The sequence below is a fragment of the Oncorhynchus clarkii genome, chromosome 26 (assembly GCF_045791955.1).
Source record: "Oncorhynchus clarkii lewisi isolate Uvic-CL-2024 chromosome 26, UVic_Ocla_1.0, whole genome shotgun sequence".
NCBI lineage: Eukaryota > Metazoa > Chordata > Actinopteri > Salmoniformes > Salmonidae > Oncorhynchus > Oncorhynchus clarkii.
This window is the reverse complement of record NC_092172.1, coordinates 49,718,371-49,738,824: the sequence shown is the minus strand read 5'-3', so window position 1 is coordinate 49,738,824 and position 20,454 is coordinate 49,718,371.

Below are 20,454 nucleotides of genomic sequence, written 5' to 3'. Positions count from 1 at the left end.
ATGGCCATATCTTTCAGTGGAACGGTTTGGGAACATACACACGTTAACCTATGACCTCACGTCACACTACCTTATTATGTAACCATAGGGCTCTTACTGTGAAACAGCTTTGACAGATTATTTACGCTTAGCTAGCGGTGTACGAAATGGATTTGTTTGTTTTTTTGGTTGTTGTTTTTTTTGTCTGATTTCCAGTACTGAGAGATAAGGTGGTTAGAAGCCTGGCCTTGAGTTGATACTTACACATCTGGACTTTATCCAGGAAGGAGATGGATGTGAAGGGACTTGACCCTTGACCCTCAGATAACCGATAAGATGACATCATATGAAGCCTCCAAGGATAGTGACCATGGTCCAGTGTCCTGGTCTGGTGTCCTGTTCTAGTGTCCTGGTCCAGTGTCCTGGTTTTAGCGTCCTGGTTCAGTGTCCTGGTCCAGTGTCCTGGTCTAGTGTCCTGGTCTAGTGTCCTGGTCCAGTATCCCTCTGGACAGACATATCTGCCTGAGAAGGTCTCAGGTCTCAAATGCATTCGACAGGGATAGTGTATATAAAATGCATTTAATGAGTCACATAAACGCTGCAGATAGCAGTTGTGAAGCTAAATTTATATCCACAGTGTGTTGCCAAATCCACTCATATCAGCTCCTTCAGCCTCGGTTCCTCTGTGAGTCCGGCTGGCCAGCAGGTTGCAGCCTGATGATTGAAGGTTTAATGTCAGCGACCCAAAGAGACATCCATGGGAGATATCCTGGACCAGAACAGAACACTGTGTCAAAGCTTCCTAGATCGCTTGGTAACATTGTAGCAAAAGATATTGGCAGATAGACGCCAACAAGGGACTCGAACACAGGTCCAGCAACTGTCAAGCCAACATCTAACCGTTACCCCAACAAGGGACTCAAACACAGGTCCAGCAACTGTCAAGCCAACATCTAACCGTTACGCCAACAAGGGACTCCAACAAGGGACTCGAACACAGGTCCAGCAACTGTCAAGCCAACATCTAACCGTTACTCCAAAAAGGTGTGAAAAACCTCTTTTGACGACGTCGCTAAGTCACTACGATATCTTATGTAGTCAGATATTACAGTATTTATAATGGGATTTGGTTGAAAACATTACATTCAGCCAATGTTGGGAGTTTTCTCTGTCTCTGACTCTGGTTTAACCAGCAGATCAGGGCTTCAGTTACCGTTTAGTCCTTCCTCACATTGAATCTTTCCTGATGTTTGTTAGACAGGACAGTTAATATCGGTGACCCGAGACCAGACCACCGTGTCAAATCAATTAAATTTGTCACATCAACGCTGGAGATGGCTATAAAGATCATGTCCACCCGTATAGAGCCCCCCCCCCCTGTGCTAAAATCACCTTCTACCACAGCATTCAGCCTTGATCCTCTTCACAGAGCCTTGATCCTCTGTGAGTCTGGCTTGTGAGTCTGGCTTTTATTTGATTTAACTAGGCAAGTGCGTTTGTAGTCTGATAGAAAGGGAAATCCTCTTCTGAAATGTATTTGACAAGAGGATAGTGAACAATAACGAATCTTTCAGTTGTACACGTTAAATGTCAATGCAGCATGGTGTGACTGTACAGCTCGTTTACGGTCATTTCCTGTCAGATCAGCACCTTCACCCTCGTCTCTGACTCTGGTTGAATTAACCAGCAGATTGGGGCTCCCTTTACCTTTTAGTCCTTCCCCACACTGAATCTTCCCTGATGTTTGTAGCCAGGCCAGTTAATGGAGTCCTTCCCCACACTGAATATTCCCTGATGTTTGTAGCCGGGCCAGTTAATGGAGTCCTTCTCCACACTGAATCTTCCCTGATGTTTGTAACCAGGCCAGTTAATGGAGTCCTTCCCCACACTGAATCTTCCCTGATGTTTGTAGCCAGGCCAGTTAATGGAGTCCTTCCCCACACTGAATCATCCCTGATGTTTGTAGCCAGGCCAGTTAATGGAGTCCTTCCCCACACTGAATCTTCCCTGATGTTTGTAGCCAGGCCAGTTAATGGAGTCCTTCCCCACACTGAATCATCCCTGATGTTTGTAGCCAGGCCAGTTAATGGAGTCCTTCCCCACACTGAATCTTCCCTGATGTTTGTAGCCAGGCCAGTTAATGGAGTCCTTGCCCACACTGAATCATCCCTGATGTTTGTAGCCAGGCCAGTTAATGGAGTCCTTCCCCACACTGAATCTTCCCTGATGTTAGTAGCCAGGCCAGTTAATGGAGTCCTTCCCCACACTGAATCATCCCTGATGTTTGTAGCCAGGCCAGTTAATGGAGTCCTTCCCCACACTGAATCTTCCCTGATGTTTGTAGCCAGGCCAGTTAATGGAGTCCTTCCCCACACTGAATCTTCCCTGATGTTTGTAGCCAGGCCAGTTAATGGAGTCCTTCCCCACACTGAATCTTCCCTGATGTTTGTAGCCAGGCCAGTTAATGGAGTCCTTCCCCACACTGAATCTTCCCTGATGTTTGTAGCCAGGCCAGTTAATGGAGTCCTTCCCCACACTGAATCTTCCCTGATGTTTGTAGCCAGGCCAGTTAATGGAGTCCTTCCCCACACTGAATCATCCCTGATGTTTGTAGCCAGGGCCAGTTAATGGAGTCCTTCCCCACACTGAATCATCCCTGATGTTTGTAGCCAGGCCAGTTAATGGAGTCCTTCCCCACACTGAATCTTCCCTAATGTTTGTAGCCAGGCCAGTTAATGGAGTCCTTCCCCACACTGAATCATCCCTGATGTTTGTAGCCAGGCCAGTTAATGGAGTCCTTCCCCACACTGAATCTTCCCTGATGTTTGTAGCCAGGCCAGTTAATGGAGTCCTTCCCCACACTGAATCTTCCCTGATGTTTGTAGCCAGGCCAGTTAATGGAGTCCTTCCCCACACTGAATCTTCCCTGATGTTTGTAGCCAGGCCAGTTAATGGAGTCCCTCCCCACACTGAATCTTCCCTGATGTTTGTAGCCAGGCCAGTTAATGGAGTCCTTCCCCACACTGAATCATCCCTGATGTTTGTAGCCAGGCCAGTTAATGGAGTCCTTCCCCACACTGAATCTTCCCTGATGTTTGTAGCCAGGCCAGTTAATGGAGTCCTTCCCCACACTGAATCTTCCCTGATGTTTGTAGCCAGGCCAGTTAATGGAGTCCTTCCCCACACTGAATCTTCCCTGATGTTTGTAGCCAGGCCAGTTAATGGAGTCCTTCCCCACACTGAATCTTCCCTGATGTTTGTAGCCAGGCCAGTTAATGGAGTCCTTCCCCACACTGAATCTTCCCTGATGTTTGTAGCCGGGCCAGTTAATGGAGTCCTTCCCCACACTGAATCATCCCTGATGTTTGTAGCCAGGCCAGTTAATGGAGTCCTTCCCCACACTGAATCATCCCTGATGTTTGTAGCCAGGCCAGTTAATGGAGTCCTTCCCCACACTGAATCTTCCCTGATGTTTGTAGCCAGGCCAGTTAATGGAGTCCTTCCCCACACTGAATCATCCCTGATGTTTGTAGCCAGGCCAGTTAATGGAGTCCTTCCCCACACTGAATCATCCCTGATGTTTGTAGCCAGGCCAGTTAATGGAGTCCTTCCCCACACTGAATCTTCCCTGATGTTTGTAGCCAGGCCAGTTAATGGAGTCCTTCCCCACACTGAATCATCCCTGATGTTTGTAGCCAGGCCAGTTAATGGAGTCCTTCCCCACACTGAATCTTCCCTGATGTTTGTAGCCGGGCCAGTTAATGGAGTCCTTCCCCACACTGAATCTTCCCTGATGTTTGTAGCCGGGCCAGTTAATGGAGTCCTTCCCCACACTGAATCTTCCCTGATGTTTGTAGCCAGGCCAGTTAATGGAGTCCTTCCCCACACTGAATCATCCCTGATGTTTGTAGCCAGGCCAGTTAATGGAGTCCTTCCCCACACTGAATCATCCCTGATGTTTGTAGCCAGGCCAGTTAATGGAGTCCTTCCCCACACTGAATCTTCCCTGATGTTTGTAGCCAGGCCAGTTAATGGAGTCCTTCCCCACACTGAATCTTCCCTGATGTTTGTAGCCAGGCCAGTTAATGGAGTCCTTCCCCACACTGAATCATCCCTGATGTTTGTAGCCGGGCCAGTTAATGGAGTACTTCCCCACACTGAATCATCCCTGATGTTTGTAGCCAGGCCAGTTAATGGAGTCCTTCCCCACACTGAATCATCCCTGATGTTTGTAGCCAGGCCAGTTAATGGAGTCCTTCCTCACACTGAATCATCCCTGATGTTTGTAGCCAGGCCAGATAATGGAGTCCTTCCTCACACTGAATCATCCCTGATGTTTTTAGCCAGGCCAGTTAATGGAGTCCTTCCCCACACTGAATCTTCCCTGATGTTTGTAGCCAGGCCAGTTAATGGAGTCCTTCCCCACACTGAATCTTCCCTGATGTTTGTAGCCGGGCCAGTTAATGGAGTCCTTCCCCACACTGAATCATCCCTGATGTTTGTAGCCAGGCCATTTAATGGAGTCCTTCCCCACACTGAATCATCCCTGATGCTTGTAGCCAGGCCAGTTAATGGAGTCCTTCCCCACACTGAATCTTCCCTGATGTTTGTAGCCAGGCCAGTTAATGGAGTCCTTCCCCACACTGAATCTTCCCTGATGTTTGTAGCCAGGCCAGTTAATGGAGTCCTTCCCCACACTGAATCTTCCCTGATGTTTGTAGCCGGGCCAGTTAATGGAGTCCTTCCCCACACTGAATCATCCCTGATGTTTGTAGCCAGGCCAGTTAATGGAGTCCTTCCCCACACTGAATCTTCCCTGATGTTTGTAACCAGGCCAGTTAATGTAGTCCTTCCCCACACTGAATCATCCCTGATGTTTGTAACCAGGCCAGTTAATGGAGTCCTTCCCCACACTGAATCTTCCCTGATGTTTGTAGCCAGGCCAGTTAATGGAGTCCTTCCCCACACTGAATCTTCCCTGATGTTTGTAGCCGGGCCAGTTAATGGAGTCCTTCCCCACACTGAATCATCCCTTGTGTTTGTAACCGAGCCAGTTAATGGAGTCCTTCCCCACACTGAATCTTCCCTGATGTTTGTGGCCAGGCCAGTTAATGGAGTCCTTCCCCACACTGAATCATCCCTGATGTTTGTAGCCGGGCCAGTTAATGGAGTCCTTCCCCACACTGAATCATCCCTTGTGTTTGTAACCGAGCCAGTTAATGGAGTCCTTCCCCACACTGAATCATCCCTGATGTTTGTAGCCGGGCCAGTTAATGGAGTCCTTCCCCACACTGAATCATCCCTTGTGTTTGTAACCGAGCCAGTTAATGGAGTCCTTCCCCACACTGAATCTTCCCTGATGTTTGTAGCCAGGCCAGTTAATGGAGTCCTTCCCCACACTGAATCATCCCTGATGTTTGTAGCCAGGCCAGTTAATGGAGTCATTCCCCACACTGAATCATCCCTGATGTTTGTAGCCAGGCCAGTTAATGGTGTCCTTCCCCACACTGAATCATCCCTGATGTTTGTAGCCAGGCCAGTTAATGGAGTCTTTCCCCACACTGAATCTTCCCTGATGTTTGTAGCCAGGCCAGTTAATGGAGTCCTTCCCCACACTGAATCTTCCCTGATGTTTTTAGCCAGGCCAGTTAATGGCGCTGACCCAAAGGAGATCCTGGGAGATATCCTGGACCAGAACATTGTGTCAAAGCCTAGTATATCACTATAATCCCCCCCCCCCCCCCCCTCTGCTACATGAAACATTCAACCCAAGCTTTCTCTCAATCACAGAGGCACAAAAACATAATCCGTTCCAGCTCCCTTGCCAAGCACATAAATCCAGAGAGAAATCCTGAATGTTTAACAGCCTTTAACTAAGTCACTGCTAACTAAATCACTCACCCTGACTACAGCGTAGCCTGTTTAGCACATGAAATAGGCCTAGTCTGATATTTCAGAACGTAAGTTGTAAAAAGTTAAGAGCATCATTAGACTTTTAATGAAAAGAGATGCTTCGACTTTGGGATGAGTCTGGTCTCCACAATCAGCCGACCTCAACCCAATCGAGATGGTTTGGGATGAGTCGGACCGCAGAGTGAAGGAAAAGCAGCCAACAAGTGCTCAGCACAATATGGTAACTCCTTCAAGACTGTTGGAAAAGCATTCCAGGTGAAGCTGGTTGACAGAATGCCAAGAGTGTACAAAGACTGTCATCAAGACAAAGGGTGACTTCTTCAAAGAATCTCAAATATAAAATATATTTTGATTTGTTTCAAGACCTTATAGAGTTTAATTCGGGAGATAGTAACTCTAAACAACTTCTTCTGTGGTGCCCAAAATCTTAATGAGTTAATTGTGACATGATTCATTTAAATCGGGTAAAAATGAAACATAGTAAGCGGATTAAATAAATAACAGCCATCAGATTAATGAAAGTGAAGTCACGACATGGTTAACTCACAACTAAAGTCTCGGGTAATTGGTCAGTGTCACGTTCTGACCTGTATTTCCTTTGTTTTGTATTTATTTAGTATGGTCAAGGCGTGAGTTGGGTGGGCATTCTATGTTTGATTTTCTATGATTTGGGCATTTCTATGTTTCAGCCTAGTATGGTTCTCAATCAGAGGCAGGTGTCATTAGTTGTCTCTGATTGAGAATCATACTTAGGCAGCCTGGGTTTCACTGTGTGTTTGTGGGTGATTGTTCCTGTCTTTGTGTTTGCACCAGATAGGACTGTTTTAGGTTTTCCTCACGTTTGTTGTTTTTGTTAGTTATTTCATGTGTAGTGTCTTTATAAATGAAAGAACATGAATAACCACCACGTTGCTTTTTGGTCCGCCTCTACTTCACCACAAGAGAACCGTTACAGTCAGATGCTCGATTAAGTTCTGGGTCCATACGTGTTAAGAGAAGAGCTAGAACGAGGAATCGGAACCGGAGCGAAGAGCTCCGCCATTTCTCTTTGACAGTTACTGATAAATTATGGATAAGTCTATGGGACAAATGCCCCATCCTCTTCAGAAACTAGAAAGATGCCAACACCTACTGTACACATTTTGTTCAAATAACCAGAAATCGAAAAACCCAAGGCCAGCAACTGTCAGGTATCAACGTAAGACCCAAGTGCAGACCGTGTGAAGTAGCAATGATTATTATAACAACAGGGGCTGGCAAACGTCATGTCAAGGCAGGCAGGGATCGATAATCCAGAGTAGGAGCAAAGGTACAGGACGGCAGGCTGGTACAGGGTCAGGAACAGGTAGAGTGGTCAGATGGGCTGGTACAGGGTCAGGGACAGGCAGAGTGGTCAGGTGGGCTGGTCCAGGGTCAGGAACAGGCAGAGTGGTCAGGCGGGCTGGTACAGGGTCAGGACAGGCAAGGGTCAAAAACCAGGAAGATGAGAAAAAGAGAGGCTGAGAAAAGCAAGAGCTGAGGCAAAAACGCTGGTTGACTTGAACAAACGACGACGAACTGGCAACAGACAAACAGAGAACACAGGAGTAAATACACAGGGGATAATGGGAAAGATGGACAATAATAATAATAATAATTGTCTTTAATATAGACTCCTCCCCTAATAACAGTTTGTCGTGGGAGGAGCTCAGGCTCCTTGTATCTCTTTGTTAATGAGTGATTCTCAAGGCGGGGAAACACCAATGACAAAAACTGAGGGACACGTTATATTTGTAATTAAATAGGCGTTTTTAATAGGTTACTTTTTGTTGTTGTTGATTGAAACAATATATTAAAAACACTTGTGTTTACTTTCTAGGGTTCAAAATAATAGCTAGATATCTCTAAATCCCCCAAAACACGTCACTACTGGGGAAAGTGGATTTGCTCACCCTGTACTTTAACCAATGCATTACATAAAGGTCTGCACTATAAATTACTTTGGTCAACTATGAGTTCAACTAGGAATAACCAGTCGTAGTGGGGGTGCGTTTGGAAATTGCATCCAGTGTGTCAGATTGCTATCTGGGCTTTTTGTAGTGGTTAAAGCGTTGGACTAGTAACCAGCAGGTAGCCTAGTGGTTAGAGTGTTGGACTAGTAACCAGCAGGTAGCCTAGTGGTTAGAGCTTTGGACTAGTAACCAGCAGGTAGTCTAGTGGTTAGAGTGTTGGACTAGTAACCAGCAGGTAGACTAGTGGTTAAAGCGTTGGATAGTAACCAGCAGGTAGCCTAGTGGTTAGAGTGTTTGACCAGTAACCAGCAGGTAGTCTAGTGGTTAGAGTGTTGGACTAGTAACCAGCAGGTAGCCTAGTGGTTAGAGCGTTGGACTAGTAACCAGCAGGTAGCCTAGTGGTTAGAGTGTTGGACTAGTAACCAGCAGGTAGTCTAGTGGTTAGAGTGTTGGACTAGTAACCAGCAGGTAGACTAGTGGTTAAAGCGTTGGACTAGTAACCAGCAGGTAGCCTAGTGGTTAGAGCGTTGGACTAGTAACCAGCAGGTAGCCTAGTGGTTAGAGCGTTGAACTAGTAACCAGCACGTAGCCTATTGGTTAAAGCGTTGGACTAGTAACCAGCAGGTAGCCTAGTGGTTAGAGCTTTGGACTAGTAACCGAAAAGTTGCAAGATTGAATCCCCGAGCTGACAAGGTAAAAATCTGTCGTTCTGCCCCTGAACAAGGTAGGTAACCCACTGTTCCCCTGTCATTGGCCGTCATTGAAAATGAGAATTTGTTCTTAAAATGACTTGCCTAGTAAAATAAAGATTGTCCTTTGGTAAATTCAGAGCGTTCACACTGGACACACTGGAGGGTCGATCCATGCATTCTGACCTCACAATGGCAGCCAAGCTAACTGGTTAACGTTGGCTAGCTACTTCCAGACACATAATGAGAGAACGCCTCACTCTGACCACTATACTCGCCCTAGCAGAGGTAGTTAGACTGTTTTCATGTTGTCTAGATCGTTAGTGACTGCAACTGTGCTGCTGGCAACAATTTAATTCTGTTTTTTGCCGACCTTTACTGACACCTGTCATGTTCAGCGGGTGTTGAGCGTTGGTACATTCATCAGTTATTCTGCGCCCTGCCACACTCAAACGGGAGTGCTATGTAATCGAAGTAGATAACCAAAAATGAATTAAACTAAACACACATAGGAATGTGGCTCACCTTTTAAACCAGGTATATTTCTATGGCAACGAATCCTTTCGGAACTAACCTGTTCCGAGGCAGGCTAATTCAAGGCTCCATTTATCCTGAAGGAAGTGAGAAGACGACCGATTTAAGTATTGTATTCAGCAATTTTATTTTGTTTGTTTGTTTAAAAAAAAAATAGTCAAATGTTAAAATACATTTCACATTATTTAGTAAGTGCATTTCAAACTTCACAGTAAAAGGTTTGTATGACGTAATACAATTACTTTATTGATAGGAGTGAGAGGAAAAACAGGTGTTGTTATGGTCAAGTAGCTAATCACTGATCATAATCTTGATGTGATTGGACTGACTGAAACAGGCCTCACCTCCTGGTTAGACTAGTGACCATATCCCCCGATCCATCCCACAAAGGCGGAGGTGTTGCTAACATTTATGATAGCAAATTTCAATTTACAAAAAAAAAAAAAAAAAAAAAAATGGCGTTTCATCTTTTGAGCTTCTAGTCATGAAATCTATGCAGCCTACTCAATCACTTTTTATAGCTACTGGCCATATACAGCGTTCCTCACCGAGTTCCCTGAATTCATTCCTATAGGACCTTGTAGTCATAGCAGATAACATTCTCATTTTTGGTGATTTTAATGTTCACATGGAAAAGTCCACAGACCCACTCCAAAAGGCTTCGGAGCCATCATCGACTCAGTGGGTTTTGTCCAACATGTCTCTGGACCCACTCACTGTCACAGTCATACTCTGGACCCACTCACTGTCACACTCTGGACCTAGTTTTGTCTCGTGGAATAAATGTTGTGGATCTTAATGTTTTTCCTCATAATCCTGGACTATCGGACCACCATTTTATGACATTTGCAATCGCAACAAATCTGCTCAGACCCCAACCAAGGATCATCAAAAGTCGTGCTATGAATTCTCAGACAACACAAAGATTCCAGACTCCCTCTGCCAAGGACGTCAGGGGACAAAAATCAGTTAAGCTGTAACGACTTTCTTCCTGGGAAGGACCAAAGTGCAGCGTGGTAAGTGTCCATGGTTATTTAATAACAGAAACTCAACATGAACACACTACAAAACAATAAACGTGGCAAAACCCGAAAACAGTCCTATCTGGTGCAGAGAACACAGAGACAGGAAACAACCACCCCCACAAACCCCAACACAAAACAAGCTACCTAAATATGGTTCCCAATCAGAGACAATCACTAACACCTGCCTCTGATTGAGAACCATATCAGGCCAAACATAGAAACGGGAAAACTAGACACACAACATAGAATGCCCACCCAGCTCACGTCCTGACCAACACTAAAACAAGGAAAACACACAAGAACTATGGTCAGAACGTGACATAACCACCTAACTGAGGAACTCAATTTAACCTTGCACAATACCCTAGATGCAGTCACACCCCTAAAAACTAAAAACATTTGTCATAAAAATCTAGCTCCCTGGTATATAGAAAATACCCAAGCTCTGAAGCAAGCTTCCAGAAAATTGGAACGGAAATGGCGCCACACCAAACTGGAAGTCTTCCGACTAGCTTAGAAAGACAGTACCGTGCAGTATTGAAGAGCCCTCACTGCTGCTTGATCATCCTATTTTTCCAACTTAATTGAGGAAAATAAGAACAATCTGAAATTTATTTTTGATACTGTCGCAAAGCTAACTAAAAAGCAGCATTCCCCAAAAGAAGATGGCTTTCACTTCAGCAGCAATAAATTCATGAACTTCTTTGAGGAAAAGATCATGATCATTAGAAAGCAAATTACGGACTCCTCCTTAAATCTGCGTATTCCTTCAAAGCTCAGCTGTCCTGAGTCTGCACAACTCTGCCAGGACCTAGGATCAAGAGAGACGCTCAAGTGTTTTAGTACTATATCTCTTGACACAATGATGAAAATAATCATGGCCTCTAAACCTTCAAGCTGCATACTGGACCCTATTCCAACTAAACTACTGAAAGAGCTGCTTCCTGTGCTTGGCCCTCCTATGTTGAACATAATAAACGGCTCTCTATCCACCGGATGTGTACCAAACTCACTAAAAGTGGCAGTAATAAAGCCTCTCTTGAAAAAGCCAAACCTTGACCAAGAAAATATAAAAAACTATCGGCCTATATTGAATCTTCCATTTGTCTCAAAAATTTAGAAAAAGCTGTTGCTCAGCAACTCACTGCCTTCCTGAAGACAAACAATGTATAGGAAATGCTTCCGTCTGGATTTAGACCCCATCATAGCACTAAGACTGCACTTGTGAAGGTGGTAAATGACCTTTTAATGGTGTCAGACCGAGGCTCTGCATCTGTCCTCGTGCTCCTAGACCTTAGTGCTGCTTTTGATACCATCGATCACCACATTCTTTTGGAAAGATTGGAAACCCAAATTTGTCTCCACGGACAAGTTCTGGCCTGTTTTAGATCTTATCTCTCGGAAAGATATCAGTTTTTCTCTGTGAATGGTTTGTCCTCTGACAAATCAACTGTAAATTTTGGTGTTCCTCAAAGTTCCATTTTAGGACCACTATTGTTTTCACTATATATTTTACTTCTTGGGGATGTCATTCGAAAACATAATGTTAACTTTCACTGCTATGCGGATGACACACAGCTGTACATTTCAATGAAACTTGGTGAAGCCCCAAAATTGCCCTTGCTAGAAGCATGTGTTTCAGACATAAGGAAGTGGATGGCTGCAAACTTTCTACTTTTAAACTCGGACAAAACAGAGATGCTTGTTCTAGGTCCCAAGAAACAAAGAGATCTTCTGTTGAATCTGACAATTAATCTTAATGGTTGTACAGTCGTCTCAAATAAAACTGTGAATGACCTCGGCGTTACTCTGGACCCTGATCTCTCTTTTGACGAACATATCAAGACTGTTTCAAGGACAGCTTTTTTCCATTTACGTAACATTTATGTAAAATCAGAAACTTTCTATCCAAAAATGATGCAGAAAAATTCATCCATGCTTTTGTTACTTCTAGGTAAGACTACTGCAATGCTCTACTTTCCGATAACCTGGATAAAGCATTAAATAAACTTCAGTTAGTGCTAAATACGGCTGCTAGAATCCTGACTAGAACCAAAAAATTTGATCATATTACTCCAGTGCTAGCCTCCCTACACTGGCTTCCTGTTAAGGCAAGGGCAGATTTCAAGGTTTTACTGCTAACCTACAAAGCATTACATGGGCTTGCTCCTACCTATCTTTCCGAATTGGTCCTGCGGTACATACCTACACGTACGCTACGGTCACGAGACGCAGGTCTCCTAATTGTCCCTAGAATTTCTAAGCAAACAGCTGGAGGCATGGCTTTCTCCTATATAGCTCCAATTTATGGAATGGTCACTGACGGGATTTTTCTGTCTGGGTTGGCGCCCCCCCCTTGGGTTGTGCCGTGGTGGAGATCATTGTGTGCAATACTCGGCCTTGACTCAGGATGGTAAGTTGGTTGTTGAAGATATCCCTCTAGGTGGTGAGGGGGCTGTGCTTTGGCAAAGTGGGTGGGGTTATATCCTGCCTGTTCGGCCCTGTCCGGGGGTATCATCGGATGGGGCCACAGTGTCTCCTGACCCCTCCTGTCTCAGCCTACAGTATGTATCCTGCAGTATCTTATGTGTCGGGGAGCTAGGGTCTGTTGTATCTGGAGTACTTCTCCTGTCTTATCCGGTGTCCTGTGTGAATTTAAGTATGCTCTCTCTAATTCTCTCTTTCTCTCTTTCTTTCTTTCTCTCTCTCGGAGGACCTGAGCCCTAGGACCATGCCTCAAGACTACCTGGCATGATGACTCCTTGCTGTCCCCAGTCCACCTGGCCGTGCTGCTGCTCCAGTTTCAACTGTTCTGCCTGCGGCTATGGAACCCTGACCTGTTCACCAGACGTGCTACCTGTCCCAGACCTGCTGTTTTCAACTCTGTAGAGACAGCAGGAGCGGTAGAGATACTCTTAATGATCGGCTATGAAAAGCCAACTGACATTTACTCCTGAGGTGCTGACTTGTTGCACCCTCGACAACTTGTTGCTTGACGAGGGAGTGATACAACTACTGTGATTATTATTATTTGACCATGCTGGTCATTTATGAACATTTGAAAATCTTGGCCATGTTCTGTTATTATCTCCACCTGGCACAGCCAGAAGAGGACTGGCCACCCCACATAGCCTGGTTCCTCTCTAGGTTTCTTCCTAGGTTTTGGCCTTTCTAGGGAGTTTTTCCTAGCCATCGTGCTTCTACACCTGCATTGCTTGCTGTTTGGGGTTTTATGCTGGGTTTCTGTACAGCACTTTGAGATATCAGCTGATGTAAGAAGGGCTTTATAAATACATTTGATTTGATGTGCATTGATCAACACATTAAAGCACAGACAGCATTAACGATTACAGAACAGGACACTGGCTCAGACCAGTCGTTGTGGTGTTTAACCACCATGAGATCTGTTACAGGACAGGACACTGGCTCAGACCAGTCGTTGTGGTATTTAACCACCATGAGATCTGTTACAGGACACTGGCTCAGACCAGTCGTTGTGGTATTTAACCACCATGAGATCTGTTACAGGACACTGGCTCAGACCAGTCGTTGTGGTATTTAACCACCATGAGATCTGTTACAGGACACTGGCTCAGACCAGTCGTTGTGGTGTTTAACAACCATGAGATCTGTTACAGGACACTGGCTCAGACCAGTCGTTGTGGTATTTAACCACCATGAGATCTGTTACAGAACAGGACACTGGCTCAGACCAGTCGTTGTAGTATTTAACCACCATGAGATCTGTTACAGGACAGGACACTGGCTCAGACCAGTCGTTGTGGTATTTAACCACCATGAGATCTGTTACAGGACACTGGCTCAGACCAGTCGTTGTAGTATTTAACCACCATGAGATCTGTTACAGAACAGGACACTGGCTCAGACCAGTCGTTGTAGTATTTAACCACCATGAGATCTGTTACAGGACAGGACACTGGCTCAGACCAGTCGTTGTGGTATTTAACCACCATGAGATCTGTTACAGGACACTGGCTCAGACCAGTCGTTGTGGTATTTAACCACCATGAGATCTGTTACAGGACACTGGCTCAGACCAGTCGTTGTGGTATTTAACCACCATGAGATCTGTTACAGGACACTGGCTCAGACCAGTCGTTGTGGTGTTTAACCACCATGAGATCTGTTACAGGACACTGGCTCAGACCAGTCGTTGTGGTATTTAACCACCATGAGATCTGTTACAGAACAGGACACTGGCTCAGACCAGTCGTTGTAGTATTTAACCACCATGAGATCTGTTACAGGACACTGGCTCAGACCAGTCGTTGTGGTATTTAACCACCATGAGATCTGTTACAGGACAGGACACTGGCTCAGACCAGTCGTTGTGGTATTTAACCACCATGAGATCTGTTACAGGACACTGGCTCAGACCAGTCGTTGTAGTATTTAACCACCATGAGATCTGTTACAGGACAGGACACTGGCTCAGACCAGTCGTTGTGGTATTTAACCACCATGAGATCTGTTACAGGACACTGGCTCAGACCAGTCGTTGTAGTATTTAACCACCATGAGATCTGTTACAGAACAGGACACTGGCTCAGACCAGTCGTTGTAGTATTTAACCACCATGAGATCTGTTACAGGACAGGACACTGGCTCAGACCAGTCGTTGTGGTATTTAACCACCATGAGATCTGTTACAGAACAGGACACTGGCTCAGACCAGTCGTTGTGGTATTTAACCACCATGAGATCTGTTACAGGACACTGGCTCCGACCAGTTGTTGTGGTGTTTAACCACCATGAGATCTGTTACAGGACAGGACAGTGGCATAAATCCATTGACTGTAGTGGAAGACCAGCCAGGCTAAAGCCGTCGGAACGGATTGAGAGTGTTTGTTGTTGTTGTTTGTTGTTGTTGTTGTTTGTTGAATGTTGTTTGTTGTTGTTGTTGTTTGTTGAATGTTGTTGTTTGTTGTTGTTGTTTGTTTATTGTTGTTGTTGTTGTTGTTGTTTGTGGCGATAGACATATTCATTAGCCTACCTCTCCTAAACATATTGTTGCTTGACGAGGGAGTGATACAAATTAAATATAATTGTACATTAGCAAGAAGTTTAGACAGATTTAAGAAGATTTACTCGTAATTCCTGTTAAAAACGGTACTCTGGAATAGCATCATGCCAAGGTCAAGCTAAGGGTCAAACCCAAATCAACATTTTAAAACAATACATTTAGTTTCTGTGGTTACAATAAATCAAAATGTATTCTGACAGAAAATAAGAAGGTAGAATACTTAATAAGGTTTCGGGTCATTTTTTACGCATCGCTCCATCTAATGGTCTGTTCTCAGGGCAACATTGATGCTGCCGCTCTATAAATGTGACTGGGCTGTTAGGAGAGAGGGCAGACAGAACATAGCCCCCCCTGTGTGTGTGTGTGTGTGTGTGTGTGTGTGTGTGTGTGTGTGTGTGTGTGTGTGTGTGTGTGTGTGTGTGTGTGTGTGTGTGTGTGTGTGTGTGTGTGTGTGTGTGTGTGTGTGTGTGCATGAGTTCCTTTCCTTTCTAAGCCTGTCCAGAACGTTGTGTCCTCTCCCTCACCGTTGACCCCACCAATTAACAGGGTGCAGATATAGCTGACCTGCTGGCATCCTGTCCAGGAATTGCCTATGCATTGGTACATGGTGAAAATGTCATTGTGGTAGCTGTAGGACAACGGGATCCTTTGAGAGGTGTTGTCCCTGTCTCGTCTGAGTGCTGCTGGGTGAGAGAGAGAGAGAGAGAAAGAGAGAGAGAGTGAGAGAGACAGAGAAAGAGAGAGAGAGAGAGAGAAAGAGAGAGAGAGAAAGACGGGGTGAGAGAAAGAGAGAGAGAAAGACGAGGTGAGAGAAAGAGAGAGAGAGAGAGAGAGAGGGTGAGAGAGATAAAGAGAGAGAGAAAGACGGGGTGAGAGAGAGAGAGAGAAAGACAGGGTGATAGAAAGAGAGAGAGAGAAAGACGGGGTGAGAGAAAGAGAGAGAGAGAGAGAGAGAGAGACAGGGTGAGAGAGATAAAGAGAGAGAGACAGGGTGAGAGAGAGAGAGAGACAGAGGTAGAGGTAGAGAGAGAGACAAAGGTAGAGAGAGAGAGAGAGAGAGAGAGAGAGAGAGAGAGAGAGAACGTGTGAGCGATGGAGGAGGTGAGGGACAGGATTCCACAGCATTAGCCAAATCTGGGTCGCTGGAGAACGTTCAGTTCAGAATATTTTCCTTGGCAGTCGAGACGATACCAACCACACGCCCCACTGTGTGTTCCCTCTCAGCGTGTGTGGGATCGCTACGTGAGCGGGTTTGGTGTGTGTTTATCTGTGGGTGGGTTCGGTGTGTGTGTGTGTGTGTGTGTATGTGTGTGTGTGTGTGTGAGTGAGTAGTAGCAGCATTGGCAAGACTCCATTATTTACATTGCAGTATATATCTGACATAGATTGTAAGGACACCGTGTGCTAGGACTGCAGAGCCATTTGTTCTCCCTGTTCCTCTCCTAAAGCCCCGTCTGCGCTGCGCTGTGTGTTTAGGATGAGCGAAGCCCGACAGAACAGAGCCCAACAAATCAGCCCTTTGTCCTGCAGATAGAGACTCTTAAGATGGGAGATTAGTGTTCTGTGAGAGGGGAGGAAGGAAGGGGGAGACATTTAGAATCCTTTAGAATGAAAGTGTTACGATGTTCCCCAAACGCCCTTCAGCCAGAACAGAAAAGGAAAATCAGGTGCATTCTTTACCCCCAGGCCACTTCAAGGTGCCTGATCCTCTATTCCTTACCCCCAGGCCACTTCAAGGTGCCTGATCCTCCATTCTTTACCCCCAGGCCACTTCAAGGTGCCTGATCCTCCATTCTTTACCCCCAGGCCACTTCAAGGTGCCTGATCCTCCATTCTTTACCCCCAGGCCACTTCAAGGTGCCTGATCCTCCATTCCTTACCCCCAGGCCAATTCAAGGTGCATGATCCTCCATTCATTACCCCCAGGCCACTTCAAGGTGCCTGATCCTCCATTCCTTACCCCCAGGCCACTTCAAGGTGCCTGATCCTCCATTCTTTACCCCCAGGCCACTTCAAGGTGCCTGATCCTCTATTCCTTACCCCAGGCCACTTCAAGGTGCTTGATCCTCCATTCCTTACCCCCAGGCCACTTCAAGGTGCCTGATCCTCCATTCTTTACCCCCAGGCCACTTCAAGGTGCCTGATCCTCCATTCTTTACCCCCAGGCCACTTCAAGGTGCCTGATCCTCCATTCCTTACCCCCAGGCCACTTCAAGGTGCCTGATCCTCCATTCCTTACCCCCAGGCCACTTCAAGGTGCCTGATCCTCCATTCTTTACCCCCAGGCCACTTCAAGGTGCCTGATCCTCCATTCTTTACCCCCAGGCCACTTCAAGGTGCCTGATCCTCCATTCTTTACCCCCAGGCCACTTCAAGGTGCCTGATCCTCCATTCTTTACCCCCAAGCCACTTCAAGGTGCCTGATCCTCCATTCTTTACCCCCAGGCCACTTCAAGGTGCCTGATCCTCCATTCTTTACCCCCAGGCCACTTCAAGGTGCCTGATCCTCCATTCTTTACCCCCAGGCCACTTCAAGGTGCCTGATCCTCCATTCCTTACCCCCAGGCCACTTCAAGGTGCCTGATCCTCCATTCTTTACCCCCAGGCCACTTCAAGGTGCCTGATCCTCCATTCTTTACCCCCAGGCCACTTCAAGGTGCCTGATCCTCCATTCTTTACCCCCAGGCCACTTCAAGGTGCCTGATCCTCCATTCTTTACCCCCAGGCCACTTCAAGGTGCCTGATCCTCCATTCTTTACCCCCAGGCCACTTCAAGGTGCCTGATCCTCCATTCTTTACCCCCAGGCCACTTCAAGGTGCCTGATCCTCCATTCATTACCCCCAGGCCACTTCAAGGTGCCTGATCCTCCATTCTTTACCCCCAGGCCACTTCAAGGTGCCTGATCCTCCATTCTTTACCCCCAGGCCACTTCATGGTGCCTGATCCTCCATTCCTTACCCCCAGGCCACTTCAAGGTGCCTGATCCTCCATTCTTTACCCCCAGGCCACTTCAAGGTGCCTGATCCTCCATTCTTTACCCCCAGGCCACTTCAAGGTGCCTGATCCTCCATTCTTTACCCCCAGGCCACTTCAAGGTGCCTGATCCTCCATTCTTTACCCCCAGGCCACTTCAAGGTGCCTGATCCTCCATTCTTTACCCCCAGGCCACTTCAAGGTGCCTGATCCTCCATTCCTTACCCCCAGGCCACTTCAAGGTGCCTGATCCTCCATTCTTTACCCCCAGGCCACTTCAAGGTGCCTGATCCTCCATTCTTTACCCCCAGGCCACTTCAAGGTGCCTGATCCTCCATTCCTTACCCCCAGGCCACTTCAAGGTGCCTGATCCTCCATTCTTTACCCCCAAGCCACTTCAAGGTGCCTGATCCTCCATTCTTTACCCCCAAGCCACTTCAAGGTGCCTGATCCTCCATTCTTTACCCCCAAGCCACTTCAAGGTGCCTGATCCTCCATTCTTTACCCCCAAGCCACTTCAAGGTGCCTGATCCTCCATTCTTTACCCCCTAGCCACTTCAAGGTGCCTGATCCTCCATTCTTTACCCCCAGGCCACTTCAAGGTGCCTGATCCTCCATTCTTTACCCCCAGGCCACTTCAAGGTGCCTGATCCTCCATTCTTTACCCCCAGGCCACTTCAAGGTGCCTGATCCTCCATTCTTTACCCCCAGGCCACTTCAAGGTGCCTGATCCTCCATTCTTTACCCCCAGGCCACTTCAAGGTGCCTGATCCTCCATTCTTTACCCCCAGGCCACTTCAAGGTGCCTGATCCTCCATTCATTACCCCCAGGCCACTTCAAGGTGCCTGATCCTCCATTCTTTACCCCCAGGCCACTTCAAGGTGCCTGATCCTCCATTCTTTACCCCCAGGCCACTTCAAGGTGCCTGATCCTCCATTCCTTACCCCCAGGCCACTTCAAGGTGCCTGATCCTCCATTCTTTACCCCCAGGCCACTTCAAGGTGCCTGATCCTCCATTCTTTACCCCCAGGCCACTTCAAGGTGCCTGATCCTCCATTCTTTACCCCCAGGCCACTTCAAGGTGCCTGATCTTCCATTCTTTACCCCCAGGCCACTTCAAGGTGCCTGATCCTCCATTCTTTACCCCCAGGCCACTTCAAGGTGCCTGATCCTCCATTCTTTACCCCCAACCCCCAGTGACTAGCCTGTATATACCTATAGTAGTGGATCTAGAAGGAGGGGTGGTTGACTAGCCTGTATATACCTACAGTAGTGGAACTAGAAGGGGGGGTTGACTAGCCTGTATATACCTACAGTAGTGGAACTAGAAGGGGGGGGGGGGTTGACTAGCCTGTATATACCCTGTACCTACAGTAGTGGAACTAGAAGGGGGGGGGGGTTGACTAGCCTGTATATACCTACAGTAGTGGATCTAGAAGGGGGGGGTTGACTAGCCTTTATATGCCTACAGTAGTGGTTCTAGAAGGGGGGTTGACTAGCCTGTATATACCTACAGTAGTGGATCTAGAAGGGGGGGGGGGTTGACTAGCCTGTATATACCTACAGTAGTGGATCTAGAAGGGGGGGTTGACTAGCCTTTATATACCTACAGTAGTGGTTCTAGAAGGGGGGTTGACTAGCCTGTATATACCTACAGTAGTGGATCTAGAAGGGGGGGGGGGTTGACTAGCCTGTATATACCTACAGTAGTGGATCTAGAAGGGGGGGGGGGGGGTTGACTAGCCTGTATATACCAACAGTAGTGGATCTAGAAGGGGGGGGTTGACTAGCCTTTATATGCCTACAGTAGTGGTTCTAGAAGGGGGGTTGACTAGCCTGTATATACCAACAGTAGTGGATCTAGAAGGGGGGGGTTGACTAGCCTTTATATGCCTACAGTAGTGGTTCTAGAAGGGGGGTTGACTAGCCTGTATATACCTACAGTAGTGGATCTAGAAGGGGGGGGGGGTTGACTAGCCTGTATATACCTACAGTAGTGGATCTAGAAGGGGGGGTTGACTAGCCTTTATATACCTACAGTAGTGGATCGAGAAGGGGGGGGTTGACTAGTCTGTATATACCTACAGTAGTGAGGGGGGGGGGGGGTATATCTACAGTAGTGGATCTAGAAGGGGGGGGGTTGACTAGCCTGTAAATACCTACAGTAGTGGAACTAGGTTGTATAAACCTACAGTAGTGGATCTAGAAGCGGGGATGGGGGGTTGACTAGCCTGTATATACCTACAGAAGTGGAACTAGAAGGGAGGGGGGGGTTGACTAGCCTGTATAAACCTACAGTAGTGG